The 19,057-nt window shown below is 38.3% G+C and overlaps 1 long non-coding RNA gene across 4 annotated transcripts; it reads left to right on the top strand.

The window, feature by feature from the left end:
* Positions 1-7,068: 7,068 nt before the first annotated feature.
* Positions 7,069-19,035, top strand: LOC103467807 (uncharacterized). Of its 4 annotated transcripts, none has more exons than XR_001776769.1 (6): positions 7,069-7,203; positions 8,190-8,293; positions 10,406-13,939; positions 16,067-16,142; positions 16,395-16,513; positions 18,276-19,035. It is a non-coding gene; the product is annotated as an uncharacterized LOC103467807 (long non-coding RNA). The 4 variants fall into 4 exon arrangements; XR_001776770.1 differs by lacking the exon at positions 7,069-7,203 and having other exon boundaries at positions 8,027-8,293; positions 10,406-13,707; positions 13,874-13,939; XR_534128.2 differs by lacking the exon at positions 7,069-7,203 and having other exon boundaries at positions 8,027-8,293.
* Positions 19,036-19,057: the final 22 nt, after the last annotated feature.

The raw sequence follows: 19,057 nt of genomic DNA, 5'->3' as shown, positions 1-19,057 counted from the left end.
TACGGCCTGAGTCTGTGTGGTTCAATACTCTATTTTGTGTGTTTTYGTTGTAAAACCAAGCAGTCCTGCATCATTGCTGGACCCTTTTCAGTTGTAGGTCCATTGGAATAGGGCAGAGCTAGCAGCACACAAAAAAGTCCATTGATTGAGRAACAGAAAAACATCACTGCTTCACTGCATGAGACACATTAATGCATCACTTATGTTGCCACAGTAGTATGACACAATGTGAGTTTAACTGGCAGTGGAAATGCTCTCCTGTCACACCAGACCATGAAATAGCATGCAGAACCAGATGCTAATTAAGTATGCTATTAGCCTTACCACTAAGTGTAAACAAGGCAAATAGTTCCAGTTGGAGATAAATAGCACATAGGAAGCCTTAAATATTAATATGTGTTCAAATCATTAACATTTTCTCCATAAGTAAACAACAGGTAAGCATTTAAAATATATGCACTTTTGTTGTATTGATGCTACGTTTTGGATGTGTCGCCACCTCAAAACTTATTTTAAAGTACATGAAGACATGAAGACTCCTTCATGTAACTAACACAAGGTACCAAAAACACATTAACATTAAAATAAAGTGAAATAGACTCTTGATAAAATTAATATTTTGTCAAATATACATTGTATGTAGGCTGCACAGTGGCGCAGTTGGTAGAGCTGTTGCCTTGCAGCAAAAAAGTTCTGGGTTCAATTCCTGGCCTGGGGTCTTTCTGCATGGAGTTTGCATGTTCTCCCTGTGCATGCGTGGATTTTCTCCGGGTACTCCGGTTTCCTCCCACAGTCCAAAAACATGACTGTTAGGTTAATTGGCCTCACCAAATTGCCCCTAGGTGTGAATGTGTGTGTGCATGGTTGTGTGTCTCTGTGTTGCCCTGTGACAGACTGGCGACCTGTCCAGGGTGTACCCTGCCTCTCGCCCGAAACGATAGCTGGAGATGGGCACCAGCAACCCTCCTGACCCCACTGAAGGACAAGGGTGCAAGAAAATGGATGGATGGATGGACGTTGTATGTATTTTTTTTATGGCAAATACATWGTAGGATTTGTTCTTTTATTTTTAAATTATAGAATAAACTGAATATCTCACAGATACATGTGTGCACATACTGCCACACATACTTGCGCCTACATACATCTGCTCCATGATACAAGGGAATTTAAATCCCACACAGCCCATAAGGTTGGACAGCTGGTTTACATAAGCAGCAGTTATGACATCACTTCACACTGTTTTGTCTTGACCCGCCTGGGTGTGGTGGCAAAAACATTTCCCCCTCTGTGAATTAAATGGCAAACGATGTGATCATGAGCCTTCCACAGTATCATTTCCACATATTTAAAATACACAAAGTGTTGTTTATTTTCCTTCAAGAGAGAATAACTTGCTTATTTTTGAATGGTTTTATATATAAATTTCATCTCATCTCATTCATTTCCACCATGCAATGTCCCTTTCAAAGATATAYCAGTAAAATATTTCCTTAGGACCAGTTTGCACAGCAGGAAAGGTCAAATTGTGCAAACTTCCACTGCAAATCTGTAAAAGACTGCGTATGTTTGATGAGTGGTGACAGGGTGCTCTTGTGGTGWTCTTTGCTTTGGATGCCAACTTTGTCTATGACTTCAAATAATGTTGCAGATGTTTTGCAGAACATCAGCTGGAAGTTGTCCTAAAGCACATGTCCCAGTTGTCCTAAAGCACATGTCCCAGATCAGTTGAACATAGCATGCTTTGAGGAAACCACTGAAATACTCAACAGATACATGTAATATCCTTATAAAGGTGGCACTACGAAAGAGATAAACAGACTTTTCAAATGTATAAAATTCATTGCCAATAAAATATTCACTGATAAACACCCACAAAACACAAAATAGTCTTTGACAAATTATCTTTTTTTTTTTTTTTTTTTAAATCTGTGCTGTTCAATTTGCTGTTCATGCAGCAGAGAAGAAAAAAGTAAGAGTGTTAAGTAATGTTTCAAGATCTTTTGCAAAGTCAAAAACCTTGATGGAAGTATTTCTCACAGAAACAACTAATGTTGATAATTAACAAGGCTTGAATAACTTTTACATTTTATGTTTTTGTTTTGTTACAGAAAAACATGACGTCACATACAGTTCAGTCCATAACTGAGTCAAAACCTTTGTTTATAATTTTTCCACTCATTGACACTTGCACCCCATGCTCTAAACACCCATAAACTTCACCTTCTACGTCTAGTTTTCTGTTTCTCCAAGCCTCGACCCGCTCTCCTCCCAGGCTTTATCCCATCCAGGCCTCAGTTTCCCCACCCTTCTTATTCCTCCATCTTGCCAAGAGTAATGTGTGTGAAGTGGAATCTGGGATTATGTACAAAACCCAGCTGGTTGTTTTGATTATGCAGGGGCTCCATCCATGCCAAATATGTCATATTTTACCTCTTGACGCCAAACCCCTTCCTTCTCTGCTACCCCACCACCCATCCCCCTTCTTAACTCATTAATAATAGCATTATACTGGATGGATCAGGTGTTAAAGAATAGGAGACCTAATGAGACCCTAAGGTTTATGGYCTGTGAATGTTCACATTCATGGAAAGGTTAAATGGTAAAATGTGACAAGAGAATTTATGAGGGCCTTTATTTTTTTATAAGAACAAATTTATGGCATCAAGTCACAATGTTGAAACATTTTTGACACGTTAGTCCTTCGAGAGAAACATGCAAAGGAACAAATGACTGCAATTTCTCTCATCTGCAGGACCAATCTGAGCGTTTGTTTTGTACTGACAGAGATAATCCAAATGATATTTTCTGAAGATATTTCCTTATAACAGTACCATCAGGTAAAAGTTATTTAACAATGTACTTAACTGTGTTACTATTGTACATAATAAAGCTAGAAAAACATACTGGGAAATTATTTGTGTCACATTTTAAAGCATTTTTTATGTACTTGCACCAAATGTTTACCAGATGATTAACATTAGGGTTAGATGTTGTCATGCCACAACATATGGGAACTTAAAAGAAAGTATTTGAAAAGCAAAAAGATCAAATRTGGTTAAAGTCAATAAAGGTTTGTTTGGGAGAAAAACAAATTGTATTTTTTACATGTGTGAAGATGTTGCAGAACTGGAAGCTCCTTCAGTAACAAACGGCTGAATCCTTGGTGTGCAAAGAAGCATCATCACAGATCCTCACTCCCAGCAGAGGTTAGACTTTACAAACTTCACTACTTCCTACAAACTGAAACTCATTAAGCSTTAACATTCCCGCTGTTGTTGTTTTTTTTAATTATTATTATGTCAATTAATACTAATAGTCTGTCCCGTGCGCAAATATGAACATATTATACAAAGGCTTCGCTCACCTCCAAATCCCAGATGCTTGAACTGAAAGTGAACTTTATGTCTTCACTTGCTATCTGATTAAAATTCTAATAAATATCTCTCCACTTACTCATTGGATATGAAGGTTTCCATTCCAGATACCGAGGTGATCGTTTAAAAATATTAGACAAATAAATCAGAGTGATGTCTTTGAAAATTAATATAACATTTAATGGTTCTGCAAAACAATTTAATTCCAYACCACTGATTTTAGTACACATGCACTGTTCAGAGTGGGAGCACAGAATATACTTTACTTAATACAGGGTATATACACACAAAAAAAAATGGTTATCAGGACTTACTGTTAAACAAAAGACACAAGGCCTCAAGTTTAKACCAACAAATCTTGTTTTTTTTTTGTTTKTTTTTTTCAAATATGTCAATATGGAAAGAAAGTAAACAGTGTGACAGCAGCTACAATGTAGTTCTGTCATGTGAATAATTAAATCAACAATTTGGAGCAGAGACACTTAGACATAAAAAGCGTAATATTTGAAAATATTTCCTAAAACGTGGAGGAAATAAAATACAGATGAGATGTTTTTTCTGTCACAAAATCAGCCAACACAACTCAGCGACATTATTCAACAAATCCCAGTAGTCAGTTGTGATAGTGGAACTATATTTCTAAGACAAACCAAATGAAAATTTCAGGGATACTCTCCACATGAACTTGGAGGAATGACCTACATTTCAACAAGACWGCAGAGAAAGGGGCCCCTATGCACTTCTGCAACAAGATACAGGAACACATGGCAACTGGAAAGAAACAAGTTTTAAAAGTCTTAAAACAATTTTAAAGATGGGGTCCAGTCAAGGGAGATTTCCCCTGTAAAACAAATGGGGCCCAATAGGGTGATTCACGCGAGGAAATTATGTGCATGTTGTTCTCCAAGCAGACATCCTTATGTGCCTCCATTCGCTGAACAGCTTTTATCAGATGTTTGTAAAATTATAACGTAAAACTGCAGTTTCTGTGGATCATCAGTCTGGAATGAAGCATTTTACTGGAATTTTCCAAGGGACTAACAGGCAGCAAATAAATATACTTGAAAGACTGATTAAACCTAAGAAAACCCATATTTTACATTTGGTTTCCATAGACACCCCCACAACAAAATACAATAAAATCCTGAACCGATATCTGGTCACGTTTCACGTTGCTCTGTTGTTGTCTGTTACCAACATCTGTTTCAGAAAACGAAATGGAAAGACTTGTCTCGTGTTTCCACTGATACAATAGATGGTATGACACCTTCCAGTAAGACACGGTAAAAGATTTTAGGATTAACTGTCAGAAAATTAAAACCTTGCAAAACATCACATTAGTGCTGCAGATGTATTGCAGCCTTCACATTTGAATTAGAGATGTAGCTTAAAGACTGTGTGAAAAATAAAATATTAAACTATATTTTGGCTTTTTTTTTTGTTTTGTTTCAAATAATACCACAGAAAAAGGTTTAGGATTAAAAAGAAATGGAACATGCAGTGGTTAAATGTTGTGGAAGCATGAAATTGTTGGGTTAGGATGCCCCCTGCTGTGCTAACAGGAGCAAACTTCCTACTCTTAGTTGAAATTAAGTTTGCCAAATGTCTCAAATGCTCTACTTTGGGACATTTAGCATTCATTTTGCACCTTGAATTGCCATGCTGTTCAGAATGTGTATATAAATAAAACAAATTAGCCTTGCAATGAGCTTATGTTTGCTAAATGTCATGACATTTTTCATATATTTGCCTGTCACAACATTTAGGAATAAAGAAAAACAAATGGAAACATTTGGCCAAAATGTGTATTTTCTCAGGATGGGAATATTTTATTAAACTTTTAATATCCTATTTTGAGCATAATTTGTTGGTAACTATTTTAATAATTGTTCAAATTACTTTTCGCACTGTGGAATTAAGCCAGTARGTGATTAAGTCATTATTTTAGGATTCAACATGAAACAAAAAAATGAAGGATGAATCTGGACATACAGGCTTTACAGACCACACCTTTCAAACGTAGTTCAGTCCCACATGATAATTTCTTTTACAAAAGGAGCTTGAATAAGTTAGTTCTTATAAAGAAACTTTACGAATCAAGAGTGTGATAATTTACACTGTAAAAACTGAAGTAGTGAACGTCAAAATTGCTGTTGGGTCAAAAGATATCTAATTTATTTAAAAACTTAAAATCTTGAAAAACATATTATTTTGTTTTATCTTTGCAACAATAAACAAGAAATGTATTATTTTATTAGTGCAAATAGTCTGATATTTTGATGGCGAGTGATTTGTAAATCATTGTAGATTTTTAAATATAGAATTATCTTTGTACATTCCCTTTAATGAAAGAGAAACATCCAGTTTGCCCCCATTAAAAAAGATTAAAGGACAAAAAGATTTAGTCTATTGTCAACAGTAACAATGGGATTTGGGTCCATCTTTCTTTGAAGATCCTTTCTGTATTTAGCCAAGTTTAATAAACCGATAAAGAACGTACTTGGCTGCACCAAAATATATTTTGTAGTAAAAGTCACTGGATAGATGTGAACCTATTCATCATAAAATCAAAGTGAATGCAAAAAGCATGGTAATTAAGAGATAAATACTTTGCTTTGTACCAAACATTTACTATTGTATTTTTGATTTAGAGTAGAGCAATAATTTTGCCTGAATTAAAACAAAAAGTCTCGATATGCTGATGGATCAAATTAGTTTCATTCAGTCCAGGGGCGACCAGAGTGGATCACACTCTGGTCGCCTCTGACCAAGTAGACATGGTTTGTTCAACTCATCTGTAGTTCCTATGCCAAACCCACCTGGTAATTCTGACCAACCTCTACGGGTCCAGGTAAATTCACAGTGGAGTGGAGTTTTGCAAACCCTTTATGTTTAATTAAAAATTGTTTCTATTAGTTATTACAGAGACCAACCGATCTTAATGTTTGATCCTCAGATTCTTTTTTGCCTCCCTTCCTGCTGACTTGGTGGCAAAATAAATATTAGTAGCCAGTAGCTGAGAAAACATGCTTGTGTCTAAGCAGGGAAATCAAACAGATTCCTACTTAGAAGTTGCTATAAACGCTGATAAACGTAAAAGTATAAATTATCAAATGCTTCAATTGTGATTTTGGCTTTGATTCACTTTCAGGCATCCTGCAAAACAACTTTAAGAAATATTTTTAAGATTTAATTTTGCTTGTGCCCTAGCAGCTAATTTTCTAATGACAAATCTCATAAATTGTGACTGTGATTAATGAGCTGTCCACCCAAAAGTATACACTATAGTCCCTGCAATTGCTTTTTCTTTAACCAAAATATTAGCGCAGGCAGAGCTAACAACAACCTAACGCCTTTTATTGAAGCCTTTCTCTGAAAAAAGAAGAAAAGAAAAACATTTCCCTAACTGACAAGTGTCATGCCAAATAAGTTATCCCGGACAGAATTTCCTTCCACAGCGTCGGGAGCGCGCACTGGAGAGGGGCAGGGAATCCAAATGAAGTGCGTTGATTTCAACCACCTGCCTGGATGAGAGTAGACGTGAATCCTCTGGATGCATGGACTCGGGCTCGCTTCCGCTCTGCGCCTGTTTGTAAACATGCGTCACGAGCATGTGATCGCGTCGACGCATTCTGCAGCGTCATCCAATAGTTGGACGGGGGTGTGTGCGCGAGGGCGTGGCCTGCGGGTGTTGCTGTGAAAATGTCGATGGGCAGGGGTTTTCGTGAGGGCAGTGGGGGACCACTCTGTTCTGAATAACAAGCCGAGAGGTTGGTGTGGGGTTACAGCACAAGCGGTGACAGAGCAGCAAGATGACGAGACCGCAGTGAGTAACACGTTTCACCTTCTGTTTTATGGCCTTGCTGTTCCACTGAATCATCTATCTATATGGATACATAGGCTAGAGTGCGTCTATGGTGGGCGGTGCTGTTGTAATGATGTTTGGTAACGTGCTCTACTTAGTTTTTTTTTTTTTTTTTTTTTTTCAGCAGCATGTTTACATAATATATTCGTCAATCCTCGCTATAATTTCCCTTCAAACAGTTTTAAACGTCTTTATTTATCAGTGGAAACCCATAATAAATTAGGCATGACCGTGACTGATCATGTGCGCAGTTTCAATTTTTTTTTTTTTTTTTTTTTCCCAGCATTTTTCAGCATTTGCAGTTGTACGCTTTCTTAAAACGTGAAAACTGAAAAGATGAGATTTGCGTGCGGACCTACGTCCTGTAGGCAGTCAGAGGAGTTGGGTGGGATGGAGAGGTGCGCTGGATGCATCCTGCTGCGGGAGGATGTTGCGCACTTCAATTTACCTCGAGAGTGAGAGCACGGTGCATCCATGTGGATCTGCGTAATCTCTGCAAACAAAAATATTTGGGTTTATTTATTGCTCCTGCGGAATTTGACCCTCAATTCAATGCGAAGCTGCGGTTAACTACAATGGCAAGTTGAAAAGTTACCGAGGAAGAAATAAATATGCTGGACTTCACAAATGTTTACTTATTTAGGGAATAAAGCAGTGAGCATTTTCTAATAAGATTCCACTATTATGTCGCCTCCTCCCCTCCCGTTTAAGTNTATAAGGCTGATTCTGAGTCAGAATCAGCTTTATTTATAAAGTTTATGCGCTTCTACTTATAAGAGTAAAACAGAAGAAGTTTAAAGTTGTTCGTGTGTCTTGATGCTGCGCCAGCACCTTGACTCAGCTCCATCCATCCAGAGGTTTCATACGCACTTCTTTTTCCCTCCCGATGTAAACAAACCACCACTCAGCARTACTGTTCTTTAACACAAGATGGCGCATTTCTGCAGGTTTGTACAGGATGCAAGAAAGTTACACAAAAACTGACTTAATGAAATGAGTCAGTTGGATACAGWGCTACAAAGTAGACCGAGACCAATCACCGGAAAAGGGGGTGAGTGAATGTTTTAGTCTYAACTTAATTTCAGGTCAGAACAATCTGTTCTGTTTTGAGATAAAACAATAATTTGACCCTGTATTTTTTAATCCTTTTTTATTTAAATTTTTTTTTTTGAGGATGGGGGGGGGAAGGGGGGGGTTCTCAGAAGCAATAACAACAACTGCGTTTTTTTTTCTCTCTACAAAAAAAGTTTGTACATTAAATGAAAGATAAAGTTTGTACATTAAATGAAAGATGAGAACACACAGGAGAAATAGCAGCAGTGCAGCAAAGCTGAATGAGTTTCAGTTTTCATGTGCAGGGTGTGGCCGTGGACAAATAAACAACAGTAGTTGCAAAACTACTTCTATTCATAAACGTATTCATTTATATTTAGATATTAATTTATAAAAAGTTTATTATGGATATTTAATTATGTTAGTATATTTGTATTACTTATTAAAGATTATGGCATTTCTAAATGTACCTATTTAGAAATGCAAAAAAGACTGTGCAGCAGTAATTTTTGGCATTTAAAATTATATGTACAAGTTAGTTTTTCTATTTCAATAATAAAAATTTTAATTCAGCAATCCAAACACTTTTTATTTTAATAACACTAAAATAGTAACTGCATTGTATCCACAATATTAAAAAATACCTATGGTTTATTTCTGGAATTGTGCTTATTGTTCCTTTAATAGTCAAATACGATGTCAATAGAGCTGACTGGGCATCTTTCCAATGCAGGGATTAAGGTTTAGGAAGTGGAACAGGAACAGCTGATAGATGACATGGCTAAAATTAACGCTCTGTCCGCTGGATGAGAAGCAAAAATAGCAGACAGGAAGAGTCGACACGTGGATGCATCAGTAAATCTGTTGCTGTGTGGGTCAGCGTAAACAAAAGGCACTTTTTTTATTCCTGGTTTGAATCAACAAAGCCAAATTTCCTGAAATGAAAATATTTTAACATAAAACCTAATTTTCAGGTACTTGTACAATCAAAGTCTTGCAAACTTTTTACATGTTCTGCCACTTTGTAACCTCAAACTTYAGTGAATTTTGAGTTTTATTTGATGGACCGATACAAAGTAGTCCGCATAAAATTATACGAATTTCCTCTGAAACGTTCCACATAAAATAAAAAAAAATCAGACCTGTATTTGTATTCAGCCCCATTTACTCTGTTAGCCCAAAAATAAAAGGGCTGTGCAACCAAATACCTTCAGAAAGCACTTGATTAAAAAAATGTAATTACAGGAGAAGTGTTGACTCGGTGGGTTAATTACAAATACCTGCTACACTTTGTAGAACTTACTAGAAAAAAAAGGGAAAACCTTGGATATATTTGGATCCACTTCAGTTATGTGCCACTTTGATCCAGACTATCTCACCAAAGCTCAATAAAACACATTACAGTTTGTGTTTCAGTTGTTTCATTCTAGTTGTTTCGCGTAGAACTGCACTTTTGGACTGCTGAAATCTTTATCCTGGAAGGGGCAGGTAAACCTCCGTCCACAGATCAATACTCAGTCCGCACAGGGCAAACATGCTTTGATCACTCAGACCCATTTATGTTTCATTTATAGCTCCAGGTGAAAGGTGATTCTTTTAAAGATGCTCTCCTTTCTTTGTTTTGCTTTCTGGACCTGGTTGTCAGGAGATAAAACAAGAAGACATTTTATTATGTTAAAAATGGTTCCAAAGCAGAGTTTCTTCACTTCATCTCCCAGCAGATCCAAACWAAGAATAAAACATGATCAGCTGTTTAGGAATTCAACCATTTTTATTTATTTTTTACTAGCATAATTCTGATACGAGTTTATTTACCCATTGTTTTTCTTTTAGGACAAAGCTTGTGTTTCAGCTTGGCACATAAAGAGGACTTTATGTTTCAGAAATACTGACAGACCCAAAAGGCACAGCTTTGTTGCTGGGAGCACACAAGTCCATAAAAGAGACTGAATCAAGCTTGTTGCTCCTATTTAAATGCCAGGCTGATTGCAAACAAGTAGTTAAAACATTTTCCCCCATGAACAAAAAAARAAATGTTGATACTGAAGTTATTGCCTGCGTCTAAGTTTAACTCTGTCTAACTTGTATCTTTTTTCCCCTGCTGCTACAGCACCCCTGACCCACTTACGTTGGGAGCAAAAAAGCAAATCGTCCAATCAAGGTAAGGCAGCAATCACATCAGCCGCAGTCTGAATGCTTAAAATAACCACTGCCAACACAGACTATTTATAAGAAGGGAACACAATCCTGTTTAAAGACAACACAACTTCCCACTTTCCATATGAATCTGTTAAGTTTTCCTTCATCTATTCATCACGGTTCGTTGCAAAAATAGACATCACCCTATAGCTTTTTACAACTGGTCACATTACAGCCAGAAAATGTATTTTATTGGTATTTTATGTAACCAACACAAAGTGGTACATATATGTCCATTGTAATAATTAATTATATTCAATACCCCTGACTCTGATACTATTAAATAAAACCCAGTGCAACCAATTCAGAAGCCACATAATTAGTAAATATGTGAAACTTAGCATCAGTATGAAAATGGGCAGAGATCCAAAGTTCAGGTGGGTTTATGGAAAAGTTCCTGAAAAGAAGGATGGATTTACATGTGCGGTAATTTTGAAATAAAACCTATAGAGACTGCAAAAGACTTAATCTTTCAGCAACTAGAAAGTAAAGGTGAGCATTTATTATTTATCGAGATAGACGTCTTATGATAATAAGAATTTTTATTTATTGTTGTCGTGATAAATTCCTATTAATGGTGTTTAAAACTCTAAAAACTCTCCGGATTGTTACTTTATCTATTTTCTCCACTGTTTGTTCAATGAGAGTTGAAAAATTTCATAATTTCATACATAACAATGAAATTTGAATAATTTATTATTAAATGCACTAAAAATATATGACCTATGTCCTAAGGCATATTACAAGCGTATTACAAATTAGTATGTTTTTCAAAAGCAGTATTTGAGTTTGTTGGGTTATAATTGCTGTGTCAGCGATACGGTTACCTAAAATAGAAGTAATAAATAGTTCATATCGTCACTTGTATTGTTATCACAAAAGTACCACAGAATGTAAGAAACGTTTAACTTTTTTCTTGCCTGAAAGTAGCTGAAACTAAAGGGGAATTGAGTTTTTTCTTTTTATTACAGTACTGGGTGAAACTGTGCTGCGTTTTCTTTAGGGATAAACTATGGTAGGTTGCACTGAAGAGGAAGCCCATGTGGTTGGTCGAATCATGGAAGTGTCAGACATGCATGCCTCATGTGATGTGATGTACTTTCCTATGGAAGTAAAATCAACAAAGAGTTTGTCTGAGCATAACGCTGAAAGCGACGTACCTGTGACAGTAACATGAAAACCAGGTACAGATTGAGTCGGATCCACATCAGGCGGTATTAAAAACAATATCTGAGCGCTTATGCAACTGATAAACACGCTGGTGATGGTGTGCCTTTAAAACCAGTGGGTTGTCAGGTGATCAAGGCGGCTCAGACACAGGAGCCTGAGTGCGTCTGTAGCCGGGAGCAGAGTGCCAGAGAGGAGAGCAGCCGAGAGGGAGAGACCTGTTAAGAAAGGGACATGGGGGGGGAGATGAGGACTCAGCCACATCACAGAGTGGGGGGCCAGAGACTCGTGGTGGTAGGGTCCCTTTAACTGCAGTCTGCTCGTGCTCACTTGCCTTGTGTGACAGCTAGCAAGTATGTTTCTGGCTCAGCTTGATCAAGAAGCTGCGTTTGTGTAAGCCACAACAGTGGCATAAAAAAAAAGCAGAGAATTAAGTGCTGCGTCACACTCAGGAAGAGAAATAGTGTGATCATGCGCGCGTGTGCACAGCTGCGTGTGCGTTGGTGTGAGCGCGCACGTACGTACGCATTTGAGTAGACTCTGTTGTGTTTGTCTGGCAGTGGGTATATGTGTGTGTGCGCGTGAGTGCGTGTGTGTGTGTGTGCGTGAGTTAGACGTAGCAATCTAATAGCAGTTCTGCTGTTGCAACAAGATGGAAATAAAAGGAGTGTGTGTGCTTTTCAGTGGTGAGCAGAAAGGAAGCGAAGGGGAGATACGGAGAGCGAGGGAGAGCAACTCCGAGTCAGTGCAAGAGAGTGATTTCGGATTAGTTGCTACGTCACTTTTTCATGTCGAGAGAAACAGAAGCTGAGATAACAGACGCCCAGAGTCATCACCCGGAGGAGGCACGTTGCTTTTCGGACAGCCTCAGCTTCTGCCCTCTTCTTCTTCTTCCTTGGTAGTTTTGATGTGCTCTGCATTAAGAGTGTATGTGTGCGTGTGTATGTGTGTGTGTTGCGTAGTTTTTGTGAGCTGGTGCCTGAGTTTCAACATGGATGCTGAGGATTTGACACAGTTACTTACTAGAGCTTGTTTTGATTGGTTGGTTAGGTGGCGCTGGTTGCGACAAACAGGTTAACAGCACGAATATTCAGTCCGGGATGTTTTTCAAAGAATTCATCGAGGTACTGCGCTGTTTTTCCCCTCTCTCTCCTCGAGGAATATGAGGAATATGGGTGATTATATTTTTGCAAATAGGTTAAAATAATCAATGACGGTGCGGTCTGACCCTCCTCCTATGCAGTAAGGTAACACATACAGCAATTCAAGTGAAGTTACATAATAAATCTGGCTGTTAATGTCGCATCATGTGCGTCTGTATTAAAATAGAACCAGCTCTGGACTCTTCTGGTTAACTCTGCTGAAGTTGATGGAAAGAATCAGCATCCGGACTTGGAAGCTGAGGCTGCTGTATGTTGCTGTCACATACCACTCCGTATCTGGTTTTACTTTCATCATGTGAGTTGTTTTCACCCACCAGAGCCATTGGGATCTGGCGAAACCCTTCCCGAGACACATTTGTTTCTGCGTAGTTAGGAGAGACAGAGATGGTGACGCAGTCGCTTCTGGGCTGGACTTTGCTGCAACCGGCTAGTACCTCTCTCTTTCCCTCTCAGTCTGTTTATCTGTGTGCCTATCTGTCTGTCTATCCATCTCCTGGAGAAAGGAGGGGGTAAGGAGGTCTAAATGTCATGGCTCTGGATCAGAAACAGACAGAGAAGAGGAAGAGAGAGCGAGGGAGGGAAGGAAAGAGAAAAACATAGGTGGAGAGGAAGCACAGAGGGGTGCTGAGATGGGCCAAAACAGCGAAAAGTTGTAAACCTTGTTCTTTTTTGTGACTTAGCTTTGGCTTGTCTCCAGTGTACATGCACTGGACTGGACTTCCTAAAGCTGCTGCATCACAAGCYTTCATGCCAAGGCTGCAATCTCATTGGATGGGAGGAGCTTCCCAGGCTTCACAAGCAGCACAGCAGCATTTCATTGGCTTAAAACAACAGGCAGATGACATTCAACCTCTGATTGGCTGGGACGCATTGTTTTCTCACAGTAAGGTTAAGCACTCACTAGAACACTTTTCTGTGAATACATGACTTGGTTATCTCACTGTGGTTCATTGTCGACATATATTAATTTTGGATGCAGAAAACTAAAGAAATGTCAATGATAAATGCAATGAAAGTTTGTCCTATATACTTAAATTACATTATTCAAGACATGTGAAGATGCTCTTCATTCCATATGTAAGAGGAGGAGGAATAACAACACAATTTCGTATCAAGTGAGTAACTCTTCCAGGAACCTTCCCATGAATTCTCAGTGACGTATGAGTTCCTTTCTAGGAAACTAAAGAGCCCGTTGAATTCAGACTTCTCTGGACTGTCAGTAAAGGAAGTCTGCTGGTTATAGCACAGCGTTTCCTGTTCATGCTAGAAATTTCAGAAAAAGCTCAAAGATGAGAGAGGGTTTTTTTTTATGTTTTTCCTGGCTTGATCCCCAGTATGCAGAATACGCAGAGTTTCCGAGACGTTCAAAGAGCATCTGCTGCTTATGTTCTGCATTGCAGTCGCTGCCTGTGCTATTGGCAAAGCGTACTTTATACCATTACGCACCTTTGGTTTAAATATTTTGTCACAGAATCTTAACTGTGGTGCTTACAATGTGAAGCCCTAAGGAAAACATAACCTGGCATTTCCAGATTTTCACAAGCGCTAAAAGAATATTAGAGAAGGAAGAGCTTGATTGTATTTTCATAGAAAAAAAATCCTCTTTCAATATCTGAGAAACTGCTTCACAGTGAAGACAAGAGACTAAATATATAAAAAGAGTTATGAAAGTTTTAATGCTTCACCTTGTAATGCTCTATGTAGCAACTCTTGGAGGTTGTTGATGTTATATGGATGCTTTATTTAGATTGCTCAGCAAAATTTCTAAGCTGTCACTAAACAGAATTTCATGACTCAGTTCTGATCACTGTTTTCTGTAAAGTTTTGACTTGTCACTCCAGATTCCAATTTCTCTCTGGTACAGTTCTTCTTTAATATAAGAACATATAAGAATGTGCTTAAAATCACTTGTTTAATCATTTCACTTCCTGCTGTGAAAAGTCATTAATTATTTATATTTGGAGTAACGTTACCGCTCACCACTGCATGAAAGAGCAATTACTGCAAAAAATATTATTATGATTTTCAAACAAAGACTGGGTCATCATATGATTGGCATTTTTAACCAGCTTTAGCATCTTATATTAGGGATGAGTGCGGTTTCATGGAAACAGTATTCTTTGGTGTAGTCTTTCAGAAGGATAATGTTCTTTGCTACAAGGGTGAGAATGGTGTACTAATACCAAACAAGATCTTGGTTTTGACTTGGTCTCCAGATGCCACAGATCTCTAATCCAATGGAGCATTTGTATGATGGGCTGGAGCAGTAAGTCTCATTTGCTGAAGAAAGAATCACACTTTGTGAAGTCCAGGCATGTTTTGGTGACAAAAAATGGACCCAACGCACTGTTAGGCCAGGGGTTATAATGTTATGACTGATTGATGTATAAAGAACTTTGTAGAATTACTAAAGGTCTGTAAAGTACCACTGTACACAATCAGTTTATATTAGGCAAAACAAGTTTTGATCAGTTAATTGCTGATCTATGTGTTTCACCGCAGTGAATTTTAACACAGCAGTAAATCTCCAAGAGCAAACTTAAAAATGTACAGCTCTGTTAAAGTTTCTCCATAAATATGTACCTGTATTTATCCCCACTGATTTCCCTTGTGTGCTCTGCAGTCTCATTGCGAATGTGTCGTTTATCACTCTCCCAAGGCCTCCTGTCCCTTTAAATCTTTTATAAGCATTACACAACAGGTCGAGTAGCACACAAGCAACAAACAACCCGAAAAAGAAAACTGACAGGGCAGGGTGGAGCGAGCCAGGCAAAGGAATCAGACACCTACGGCCAGGGAGGCCCTCTGATCAGAGCTGTCACTGTGGCTACCATGCAAACAGACTCAAATACAACATCTTAATACTCCCTCACGGAAACAAACGGCTCGGCCTTGTCCACCTGAAGCCTGATAAATGGCTCGTAAATGCTGTGGGAAAGAAGCTGTTGTGAATGTTCTCGGCTGCGACAGGATTCGCTTCATTTATTTGCTTGTAAAAGCAGCTGGTTTCTCGATAGCTTGTTCACCTGTATATTAACAGCAAAAACTTCAGGGGTAAAGAACAAGGAAATTAGAGATGGTTGGCTAGTTTTCTACTTAGTTGAGGTACTTGGCAACAAGTCAGTGAACTGGCCACTACCTGTCCTGGCCCCACCCTCTCTGTGCATTGTAGCTTTGCTTCTGCGTCATGGCTCTCATTGCCAGCAATTGACTGCTACTTCCCTTCTCGTTTCCTCTTGTAGCGGCTGGAGACGAACAAACTATCCTCTATTCTTCCAAAGCGCCAGAGAGTACGGGATTAATCTCGTTTGTCTGCAGGTGAGCCTGTAAGCCAGAGGTATACAACGCAGAGGAAGCATTTAGAGTGCATGTGCTGTTGTTGTTTGGTCCTTCACACATCCATGGAGCTTGGATTATAAATCAGATGACTTGTGTGGGTGTGTTGGAGGGAAAAGAGTGACTGAGAAGTGTACGGGTGCTTTTTTTTAACAGTGTTTTTCCACTTAATCATTTGGTTTTGATGTCTTTATCTACTTCATCTGTTTTCCTTAATTCATATTTTTTTAGCAGACTATGAACCAGACTCCATAAACCTGAATCTTAAACCAGCCCGGAGCTCATGCTTGATACTATGGACAAACCCCTGAATGAATCTGTGTTTTGCTCATTAACGTGTAATCAACGAAAAGGTAACTACCATCTATCTTTGGTTACATTATTAACAGTGGCTTTTGTTCTTGTCTTGTTGCTAAAGGTGTATCTATGATTAAAAAAAAACATCAACATGTTAATTTTAGATTTTTCACAAATAGAATGAAGGGGTTTCTCTTTCAAACAGTTTTAAATGTTTTCTGTTTACTGCACAAAAAGCCAGTTCGGGTTTTACTGATCTGCATTACTTAGCTTTTCAACTAGGTGATCAAATGCTGTCCAAAGTACATAAAAACAGTCAAATAAATCTTTAAATTTAAGAATGTGAATCTTAGAATCCATAAAAGAAGGCTAATGTTTTTCCTCGTATTTTTCCATTTTCTCGTACAGTGTTTAAACCCCGTCTTATTTCCATAACTCTGTTGGCTGGATATGTAAATAAACAGCAGAAAGCATGTTCGCGGGGCACATGACGGAAAACTTTTTTTTCTTTTCAAGCTTCCGCACTGCCCCCTGACACAATAATGCCCTGGGCAATGAGCCATTTTGAAATCAAAAACAGCTGCTGACCCAAATCATGAGCTTCACCAGTCACCCAACCTTTAAGGTTGATACTATAACAGAGGAATGCAGTGACCCCCATAGATGAAATACACCTGAATCATCACTGCTGGTGATCCCTTACAGACTCTGAAAACCTAACTTTGGACCCTCATCTTGTTTGTTTAATGTGCCTTTAATTTATTTGGTAAAACACAAAAGTGTAGAACTGCCCTGTTTTAGGTGCTAACGTCTCCAAATGAAGCTGCTGTTAACTTTGACCTTACTTCTAATGCTCCCAACAGTGCAGTGTTATAAATATTACTGATGTCAGCAATCCCAGCTGAAACAGAGAACCTGTGTATAACTCTGTTGTGAGTAAATGCCATGCATCTCTGAGTCATAGTATTGTGGGTGTTTGGTTTATGCATAATTCACATCTGCAGACAAGGAGTGAAATAAATGACTTTTAGTTTTCATCCACAAAAATATGCATTTGTATACAACACCTACACCTCAACAAGATTACATTATGTATGACTAAGCAAGCTTGACTTACTGCAGATTTGAAAACGTGTGGATTTGCTTCCAGGATTCATCCATATCTGTCCAACTCTTCTTTTATTGTATCTATCAGATATGTTGTAGTAGTTACAATAAGTATAAGTAGATGAGGCAAGTTATTGGAAAATTATTCTTGAACTTCAACATGTTCATTCAAAAGACAGCTACAAGCTGTTTTCTTATTTCTTTGAAACTTATAAAACTATCACTGAGAAATATGGTGTACATAGTTGATACAGAAGAACTGTGGAGGAAAACTTGCTAGAGACACTTGTGCCTGGGAGGCGACAATAGAATAGTGTAGATCAAAAATACATGCCGTTGTTAGAGTGACCCAAATTCTGGACCTAAATCCAGATGAAAATATGTTGCAACACTTGAAAGTGGATATTTGAAGAAAATCTCCAAGAAGTCCAACTGAGATTAAGACACTTTGGAAAGAATAAACAAAAATGTCTGGCCTTTAGATGTGCAAAATTGTTAGACACACCTACATATATACCACATACAACTTGCAGCTGAAGTTGCAGCAAAAGGTGCTTCTACTGTCATTGCATCAGATGGGCTGCATACAAAACCATGCCCCAATTTTATGCCGTGGGTATTTTTCCAATCTGATAAAGAATGTAAAAGAAATCGCTTATTGTTTATTTAATTCCTGTTTAAATTAACACTTTTTATATTTTTTTTTTCCAGATTCCACTGAATATTCCACTCTGATGATGGATTTTACCAGAGGTGCCCCCTTTGGAAGCTGGTTTCAGATGGTGGCTTAGAGTATTGTCATCTGTCTAGCACCATTTGAAATCAGTGTTCTTTGGGTGGGAAGTGTTTCATTCCACTGGCAGAAGGCAGGAGCAACAACGAGCCCGTCACCATAGATATGACGATGTAAAGAAACACACACAACTCTCTGAGGCTCACTCCTTAAAGATCGTCAAGTCTCTGAGATGCAAATCATGTCTACCAAGATGTTTTCCACTTTTCAAGTCCCTTTGTCCTCTCTCCAAGGTTGACTGATTTCTTTTGGTGTTCAGAGTCCGTTTCTCTTTCTAGCACCATTTGAAATCGGTTACAATGAAGGACAGATCTCGTCATACCTTGAGGAGGAAACTCTGCTGCATTGTGGCCTTTCTTGGATTGGGTGGAGTGAAACTTGACATTAAGGCTATAAAATAAGAAAAGCTACATTGATGTGCACTTGGAAAGGGGTTATGTTAGATTTTAACAAGTATGAAATAAACTGTCGTGTCACCTAAATTTTTTATATTTGAAGCTATTCCTCTTTTTATCCACAAGGTGGCAGTATGATATTGGGGCATCAAATGTCCATCAAGCTTAGCAAACCCCACATCAAGTCTAGCTATAGATATAGATTTGATCAGTGGTGGGAAGTAACGAAGTACAAGTACTTCGTTACTGTACTTAAGTACAGTTTTCGTGTATCTGTACTTTACTTAAGTAGATTTAATAATGGG

The sequence above is a fragment of the Poecilia reticulata genome, linkage group LG7 (genome assembly GCF_000633615.1).
Source record: "Poecilia reticulata strain Guanapo linkage group LG7, Guppy_female_1.0+MT, whole genome shotgun sequence".
In the NCBI taxonomy this organism is placed as follows: domain Eukaryota; kingdom Metazoa; phylum Chordata; class Actinopteri; order Cyprinodontiformes; family Poeciliidae; genus Poecilia; species Poecilia reticulata.
The sequence above is the reverse complement of the archived record's forward strand: the minus strand, read 5'-3'. Positions and strand labels throughout refer to the sequence as shown.